The following is a 9,770-nucleotide window of genomic DNA, read 5'->3' as shown; positions in this document are numbered from 1 at the left end:
AGACGTGTTTTCGGACCCAGAAGAACCATTTTTTATTAGAGAAGATCGGGAAGAAGAGGAGGAGGATGAAGAAGAAGATGCCGGGATCTTCAACGCCTGGATGCAGCGGTACAGAGGAGGGGAGCGGCAGAAGAAGCAGGAGCAAGACGAAGAAGAAGAAGAGGAGGAAGAGGTGTCAGAGAGAGGAAGACCTGACAGCAGGTGCAGCTTTGAGTCGCCGGTCCAGATGAGGTCTGTCCGTCGGTCGTCTCTGCCGTGTTCGGTAAGAAAGCCACAAAGCACTGATGTTGTCAGGAGATGTGCATGGATGTGTTTTAGGGATGTTTTCTAGAAAAGTTCAGTAAATTCTGAGAATAGTTAAGAAAAAAATGAAGATAATCTGATTTCCAATCCAACTCTTGATCAAAGGTGTCCAGAGTAATATCCAAGGTCAACAAATAGGTAACTACTTCAATACTTTCATTAATTTTAATCATTTCATCATTTATTCAGGTCTCTCTTGTAAATGAGTCCTCGTGGCTCAATGGGACTAACCTGTTTAAATAAAGGTAGAATGAATTAAACTGAAAATATCTACCAGCAGCTTACCACCTCATCCAACATCGATAATCATGATCTGTACTCACTTCTGCACATATCTGTTCCATCTTCCCTCAGAACTGTAGTAATAACTCCAATTCTTTAAAAAAAAAAAAAACTGGTTTATAAACTACAGATCCATCTCTAATCCACCATTTACTTATAAAAAATATTAAAAGAAAAAAATAACTGTGCAGATCCACTATCATTTAAATAATAAAAATAGTTTTATGAGCGCTCAGTCTGGTCTTTGGCCTCTTTGTAGAACAGAATCTGCTCAGGTTAAAGTCACTAACCTGCTGATGGCTTTCGGTTCTGGTGCTTCATCCTCTGATCAGACCTTTTTGACACCATTTCTCAAAACATCCTCCTCACCTGGCTTGTGATCATAAACAAAAAAAATATCATTCAGTTGGTTCACTTCATACATTTATGATAGTTTGTTTGGCTCTGATGTTTCCATTCAAAACCATCACCTGCGGTGTTCCCCAGGGCTCAGTTCTCGGGCCCCTCCTTTTTCTATTTCATGTATTTCCCCTGTTAAGTTTTCAGGAAACACAATATCCATACGTACTGTTTCGCTGATGACACCCACCTCTCCCTCTGCTAAACCCACTTCTGCACTTCCTCAATCTTCTATGCTGATCTGTTAAAAAGAAGTTAAGAACTGGTTTGCTTAAAACGTTCTCAAACTCAACGGCGACACCATAGAATTTCTTCTTGTCAGTTCCAAGCTCTCTCTTTCTGATTCTCCCTCAATCATAAAACAATTAATCCACAGTCTGTTCCTACCATTATGTTATAGTTCGGGTGACATCCTTGATGAGACACCACTTTTTATTGAAAAACACTGTACCCTCACTCATTCTGTTCATTTTTATCTCCACACTACTAGCCATCTTCATAAGTGTCTTCAGTATCAAAATCAATTTAAGGACCAGTTCCTTTCAAAGCTTGTCATTATTTTGCTCCTCTATGCATTTCATAAATCCACTCCATCCCAAGCTTGTTGTTCATCATAGCTGTTAATTTTTTTAATCAATTTGTTTATTTTTCTATTTAATTATATTGTTCTATTATCATGTAATATTATCATTATAACTTAGAGATGCCTCTTTGTCCTTTTTTCAGAATCCAAAATGATCTCTGACAATCAAGTTACACAATTGTTGCTTTAATAACCTCAAGTTGCAGATAAGAATATTCCCTCTGTTTGGACTGTTCATATAGGAGATTGCATGTTTTTATAGAAGTTCTTGATTTTTTTTTTCTTCTGGCTTTGTTGTCTCTCCCACATTCTAAAAACAATCATAAAATAAACCTTGGTTATCACCTAGACATCCATTCCAAAACCCAACAGGCCTATAAGACCAAAAACGTCTAGTCCTAAATCCATGTTTTTACAATCGGCTCCAACAGTGAAGGAAATCAGGAGTATGAAGCAGCCAGATCAGTCCACTCCTCTTTATTTAGTCGTCTGATCTCTTTAACCCCGAGGGGAGAAAAACACCTCATTAGTTGCCGACGTCTCTTCAACCCGACAGAGCGGCTTCACTGCTGGATTTAGCTCAGGGTCACTCGGCTCAGATGAGTCTGGCCCAGTTGGGTGTTAAAGACAAACATGAGCTTTCAGAGCTTCTAATGAGGCTTTTCCACTTATAGAAACAAACACAAGTCAGGAACGTAAACCTCTCCGAAAAACAAAGGAATCACGATTCAAATATCACGATTCCTTTGGAATTTTAGTCATTTATTGCTACATTTGCTGAACAGAGTTACTTTGTGTTTCTAAGAACAGCTTAAATTAAATTTAACCTGTAGTCTGAGATTATCTAATGATGAACTTTAACCGATAGGATGACTAGTTGGTCGACTTCTTGGTTGGTTGACTGGGAAGGTTATTGGTTGGTTGGCCATTTGAATGAATAGTTGATTAGATGCTTGGTTGTGTTTATTATAGCTGGCTGTTTTTTGATTGGCTAGTTGGCAGTTTGGATGATTTGTTAATTGATTGGTTGGGTAATTACTTGATTGACTGATTGGTTGGCTGGGTGGTTGGTTAGTTGATTGGCTGATTTGTTGTTTGTCTCTGTCAGGACACCCTATCTGCCATGCAGTTGTCTCGCTTCCACTCTTCAACTTGTGCTCCAGTGACCGCAAGGGTTTTGCTGCGACGCTCCTCCTCTCGTCGCCTCTTGCCCCCGCCACAGGAAGATGTCGACCCCCCACTTGAGCAAAAGCCTTCACTTGCACCCACCATCTCCGAGGCCGTGCCCACCGAGAGGCAGGGCCGGTTCAGGAGACGTAACGTCATGTCGCTGGTGAGTAGACAAATAGGCTGATGTTTTCCGTTTAAAAACCAGTTTTCAGAGGACTTTTGTGACTTTGTGTTCCAGAGTGATGCGTACAGTATGTGTCTGATCTGTCACGTGGACCTGAGCCAAGGTTCAGGTGGCACCAGAGAGCTGCAGTGCACACACACCTTCCACAAAAAGGTAAGACAACAAAGAGCACACGTCAATTAAAACCAGTTACATTCATGAGAGTTGGTTCTGGACCAGTGGCGGTTTTAGCCTCTTTTTGGGAGGTGCTCAAACGCCCCTAAATTTTAACTCAGCATCCCTGAAAAGTAAAGAAACCGTCATTAGGATTTTGCAAGGAAGCTTAGCTCTCAAATCTTAGATTCGCAGAAATATTTACTAAATTTGAAATAAATATGGAATAAAAGACGACACATTTAAACAGGCCAGAGCAACCTATGATTTGCTGCACGAGTCAGATCCTCAACGCCACCTGCCAATCGTTACAGTAGGCTCGTCAGCAACTGAATAAACAGCAATCACATTTTGTCCCGAAGTGAACGCCCATTACCTGCAGGAGCTCCACCCCCTTTTCCTCGAACAACATACAACATTGTTGGTATTTTGCATTACCAACGTTTTTTGCTCAGAGGGATTTCGTGAAAAATCATCAGGAAAAAAAAAAAGGTTAAACATTGTCAGTGGAGAACATGTACTTCAGACAGCGTTACCCTGAGCGTTTAGAGGGTGGAATACAGTTTATTCCATTTCCAAAACTAAACGGAGTCTGGATAAATGTAAAAGACACAATACATATAGTGATAAACAGGAAGTACCACATTTGTATGAAGGTGACTGCACGTAGGGTCAATCTTCCATTTTCTGTGTGTTGTTCAAGCCAAGAGCCATTGTCAGTACAGGGGGCTAAGCACCCCAAAAGGCCAGATCCTAGAATCGCCCCTGCTCTGTGACCAGATTAGATCAATTTATTGCTAAACAAAATATTCTAAATTGCAGTCAGTACGGGTTTAGAGCAAATCTACATCAATGACTCTCATGGAATTGATAGAACAAATAACAACTGCTGTCGACCAAAAACAATATTGTGTTAGTATTTTTGTGATTTAAAGAAGGTGTTCGATACTATTGACCATATTATTCTCTGTGGAAAAATTGAATAAATATGGCATTGGAGGACTAGCACTACACTATCTGAAAGATAAGAAACAGTTTGTACAAATAAATTATGTAAAATCTAACCTCAGTAATATTACATGTGGAGTTCCTCAAGGTTCTGTACTTGGACCACAGTTATTTATTTTATATGTGAATGACTTGGTAAATGTGTCAGGACTCCTTAAATGTGTTTTAATTGCAGATGACACCACATTTTTTTTGTTTGGGTAAAGATATAGAACGGGTGTTGCTGTTGATGCAAACAGAATTTGTAAAAATACAAACTTGGTTTAAACGTAATAAATTATCATTAAGCTTAGATAAAACTAACTATATGATATTCAGTAATAGAAAGAGAACTGTCAATGTTCCATTTAGAGTCGAGGGCGTTGATATTTGTAGAGTTAGTGAGGTGAAGTTTTTGGGTGTTATCATCGATGAAAAACTAACATGGAAGCATCACATGTAAGAACAAAAATAGCTAAAACTATTGCAGTACTGTACAAAGTAAGGATAAAACTCTGCATATGTTGTATAACGCAACAATTGTTCCACACTTAATCTATTGTATTGATGTTTGGGGGAAAGCGTGCAAAACAATTACAAATCCTATTTTTGTTTTACAGAAAAGAGCTGTAAGAATTATCACTAGAAAGCATTACAGTCACCCATCAAGTAGTTTATTTTATCAACGGAAGTTATTGAAGTTCCATGATTTGCTAGATTATAGTATTTTATCAGTTATGCATAGGGCTCATAATAACACATCACCTTTAAATATCCAAATAAATTTTGTTAAAAGAGAGAGCTGTTACAATCTTAAGGAGATAGAAATCTTTGTGAAATCTAAATTTCGAACTAGTCTGAAGGAACGAGCTACCTCAATCCAAGGAATTAGATTATGGAATAATCTAGAGAGTGATGTTAAAAATGCCAGATCAGTGTATATGTTTAAGAGAATGACCAAAGTTGGTTTGTTAAAAAAAAAATTAAATAGCTTAATGTGTATTCGTATGAAATGTTGCTCGAGAAAGAGTTGTTTATTTTGTTTTTGTTATTTGAAGATTATTATTATTGTTTGAATTATTTTTTTGGTAAAACGGGGCAGATATTGTAATTTTTTTTCTTTTTTCTGCTGCCTTTCATTATATTTGTGATTGTATTTCTTATTGTATATTGAATTTTTTTTTTTTTTAAATGAATAAACTTATAAATTAAAAAAAAAATCTTCCAACCAAGATTCATGATATTTGGACTGGTTCATAAAAGGCTGGTACCCATTAATGTATCTGATGACCTGTGGCCTGCTCTGACCAATGGTGGCAAAAGCTTATAGTGACCCTGAGGCCTTTAGTCTAAAGTATGTGTTGACATGTTGTCTAAAGAAGATCCGCTCAACAACTAAAGACCTAATAATTCACTCAGGCTGTTCACACGTTCTGTTTTCTTGTGTCTCTGCAGTGCATAGAGGAGTGGTTGTGGAAGAAACAGTCCTGTCCAACGTGTCACATTCATGTGACTATGCCACAACCCGTCTACTGGAACTCCACAAGAGTTAAAGTCCCGTGAAACCTCCAGGAAAAAAAAAAAATTCCTAAAACTGAACTACGTCACCATCAAGGTTTTCCTAAAGTGGAAGCTGCTGATTTAAGAGAACAAACAAATGACCACGAACAAACTGTGTATCACATTAACATGGATACGATTAGGAATGAGATCATCAGAGGTAAAGCGCAGGTTGAACAACTGGGAGATAAAGTTAGGGAGGCCAGACTGAGATGGTTTGGACACGTCCAGAGGAGGGACAGTGGGTATACTGGTAGAAGGATGTTAGAAATGCAGCTGCCAGGAAAAAGACAAAGAGGAGCTATATGGATGCAGTTAGAGAGGACATGGAGGTAGTTGGAGTGAGGACAGAGGATGCAGAGGACAGAGATGGAGGAGGATGACTCGCTGTGGAGACCCTTGAAGAGGGAACAGCTGCAAGAAGAAGATGTTTAGAAAGAAAATGGACTAAAATGGACTGTGAAACTCCAGTACAACCACAATGACCTCACTCCTACATGTTTTTTTTTTACATCTTTTAAGACTTTTCAATATATTTTAACAAACAGAAGTGTTCAATTTGTCTAATGATCAGGTTTTTTTTTTTCTATAAATCTGTTTTTGTTTGCCAGGTGAAATTATGAAATGGCTGCGTCATTTCATAAAAATTATTACTTTTAAAATATTCAGTGCCTCTATAACATTATTCTTACCTATGATTGTTGTTTTGTCGTCCAATTGTCACTAGTGTTGCAACGTTTTTATTGAGATATTTAGAACTAAATCTCTTGAACTTCCATTTTACAAAATAAACCGGAGTGTTTTTATTAAAAAAAAAAAAAAAACAGAACGCTGGTAAATTCAGGTAAGATGGATGGTGACCGGGTTTAATTTCAGATTAGATGTAGAACAAGACGAGTTCTTTGGACTTTAAAACATGACCAAAATACAAAATAAGTAACTCACTTTCTTACCGTATTTTCTGCCGTAAACGTCGCTCCACCTCATAAGTTGCTCCACCCTGTAAGTCGCTCCAACCTATAAGTCGCTCCGCCCTATAAGTCGCTCCGCCCTATAAGTCGCTCCGCCCTATAAGTCGCTCCGCCCTATAAGTCGCTACGCTCTATAAGTCGCTACGCCCTATAAGTCGCTACGCCCTATAAGTCGCTACGCCCTATAAGTCGCATCAGTTCAAATATGTCTAATAAAGTGGAAAAATCCATAAATATGTCACTTTGCTGTATACGTTGCATCTATATGCATCACCGCTGGCACGCCGCGTTTCTTACATGTCACCGCTAACGACCCGGAAATGTGGGCCGGTGTTGTGCCAAAAATCGATTAGTTGCCAAACAGCGGCCGTGGGAGTGTGCATGGGAGGACTTTAACAAGAATGTAACAAGATTAATACTTAAAAACGATTATTTGTTTGCTCGAAATTATAGTAAAGGTGTGTCTCAGTCTAACGTTTGCCTAATAAAAGGACTTTAACAGTCAAAATAAGCTGATTTTCACAAGTATTTGCTGCCTCAGTGCTCCGGGAGCGTGCAGACAGGGAAGAAAAAAGGGAGGAATGCTACGCAATTCTTCAAAATTTAACAAGATAACCACCTAAAACAATTATTTGTTTGCTCGACTTTATAGTAAAGATGCGTCTCAGTTGAAGTTTTACTTAATAAATGCACTTTAATGGTCAAATTAGCTGCATTTTGTCGGGGCGGCGCAGCGAAATGAAGCTGATTTGACGGTTACTCCAGGCGAGCTGGACGAAAGTGGCAGACTATGGCAAGCCGATTGTGTCATTACATGATACAACGGCATGCCATACAACTCTGCTGCCATCTAGTGGCTGAAAAATGGTAGTGTTCAATATTTCAATCAGAATGAATGAAAACTCTTATATCTCAGCCAAAAATTGGTTGGGGGGTGGGTGGGGGGGAATCCATAAATATGTTGCTTACGCATTTAAGTTGCAGGGCATGCAAATTATGCAAAAAATGTGACTTATAGAGAGAAAAAGTTGATTTTTTTTACAGCGTCAGCAGATGAGATGTAGGTTTTAGTTTCTCCAAAATTGATGAATCTAACTAATATAATCCAGCTGATGTTGGAGATGTTGATGTGCGTGATGAGGATGTTAAGCTTCTTAGATTCTGACAGATGGTGTTTCAGTCAGGTAGACAGCTGCCTTCAGATCTGAGGGTTGTGGGTTCAAATCTCTGAACCACTTTTAAAAGCCAAACGGCAAAACTGAAAATATTAATGCACTGTGAGAAATGCTTTGAGTGTGAAAGGTTCTGGTGTTGTGGTGGGTCTGTTTGCTGCAACCGGTTCACATCCTGCCTGCTGCTGGTACTTGGATCATCGACTGATCCCATTAGAGTGGATCAGAGAGAGGTCCGTGTCCCCCCTAAAAATCTATAGTTAATTAATGGAGGATTATGGAACCTGAATTTATTTTCTTTAACAAAATAATGCTACATTTTATCAAAGGTTTTCATTTAGCTTTAGTAACAAAGAGACAATATTATATTTATTGTGCTGCAATATTTCCTATATATTATTTGTCTACGACTACATTTAATAATACAATAGTCCCTCGCTACTTCGCTCTATCGCGGTTTTTCAAAATAAGAATGGACATGACACACAATTGGCTGAATGATGGATGAGCCGCACGATCGGCATGGACTTTTTATTTTAAAATAAATTGTTTAAAATTATTTAGCACCTACTGCACCTTTGTGCAGCCCACACTGCAAGATAAACGTCCTGCTGCAGCTGATCAGCTGATCAGCGTGCAGAGTGGAAAAGTGGGCGTGGCCAAGAGCGCTTGCAGGTGGCAAAGAGCAGAGGAGGCAGGGAGCTGAAATCATGACATTCTGCGCTCTTTTAGAGCGTTTAGAAACATTGTTTAGGATATTGCAAGAATGTGGAAGGGTTTAAAACACATATATATATATATAAATATAAAATAAAGTACTACTTCACGGTTTTTCACTTATCGCAGGGCTTCATGATACGGAACCCCCGCGATAAACGAGGGACTACTGTAAGTTCATACTCTTGATTAGCAGAACTTCCTGTTTCTGTTCAGCTTCAGCCACCTCTTCGGTACCAGCAGCAGGCAGGACTTGAACCATCACAGATACCTTAACAAGCACGAAAAACCCACTGCACCACTGACACCATACACAATCTGGAGATTTTTTTTCTTACTTCATTCAACCTTTATTTATACAAGCTAATCCCATTGATTACACATTTATCTCTCCAGTTTTGCCTTTTAGACTTAAAAATGGGTTCAGTGGTAAGACTCAAACCCACAACCTTCAGCTGTCTAAGAGTCTGAACCACCACAGCAGACACATCTCTCTGTCTCCTGCAGCTTTTGTTGGAACTGTTAAAAACCATAAAGACGTTTAACTCGAGCAGTACCGGGAGTTGAACTCTCCACCTGTGTTCCCACAGTCCGCTCATCACCAGCCTGAGCGCCGGTCCTTCAAGCTGTCCACTTTTTTCATTGACGGTTGTTAAAAGTTGCAGGGACCAAAAACAACTTTGACTCTTTACTAAATGCTCAGATATGTCAGCAGCTTCCTCTCATGAAACTCTTCAGTCGTTCGTTTTACATGATGGACCTAAAAACTGAACTTATCACAGGATTTGAACCACAACCTTCCAGCCTGTTCCATCAGACTTCACGGGCCACGCCTTAATGAGCTGCACAGTCAAAGCGTTAGAAGTTCATATTCTGAATATTTACACACCACGCGACATTTGATGAATAAAAATTGTTCTCGAAGTTTCATTTGTATGTTTTAAAAGGAAGACTTATAGCGTTCAAAACTTAAGACGAGCTTTTCTTTTTAAACTTTCAACTCTTGATTTAATTCTTGGCGCTCACCTTTCACCAAAGGTCTAAACTTCAGATTTCTTCACGAACTGAATTCAGGCCTGTTATTTGTTCAGCCTTTTAGACGGACACCAGTTTAAATAGTGGAGGCTGATAAAGATCCAGTTATCCAAATACTACCTCCTTTAAATATGAAGGAACTGAACTCTTCAATGATGCATATCTGTCTCCCTCTGGTGGTACAAAGATGAACTGCAGGCTTTTCATTCAACCTTTATTTAGACAGGTTAATCCCATTGAGCCTCGAGGAGTCA

The 9,770-nt window shown here is 39.0% G+C and overlaps 1 long non-coding RNA gene across 1 annotated transcript; it reads left to right on the top strand.

Annotated features, from left to right (window-relative positions):
- Positions 1–2,820: 2,820 nt before the first annotated feature.
- On the top strand, positions 2,821–5,823 carry LOC119428751. Its single transcript, XR_005187715.1, has 3 exons — positions 2,821–2,900; positions 2,976–3,074; positions 5,517–5,823. It is a non-coding gene; the product is annotated as an uncharacterized LOC119428751 (long non-coding RNA).
- Positions 5,824–9,770: the final 3,947 nt, after the last annotated feature.

The sequence above is a fragment of the Nematolebias whitei genome, chromosome 23 (assembly GCF_014905685.2).
Source record: "Nematolebias whitei isolate Nwh7 chromosome 23, NemWhi1, whole genome shotgun sequence".
Taxonomy (NCBI): domain Eukaryota; kingdom Metazoa; phylum Chordata; class Actinopteri; order Cyprinodontiformes; family Rivulidae; genus Nematolebias; species Nematolebias whitei.
Note: the sequence above shows the minus strand (reverse complement) of the source record. Positions and strands in the feature narration are given on the sequence as shown.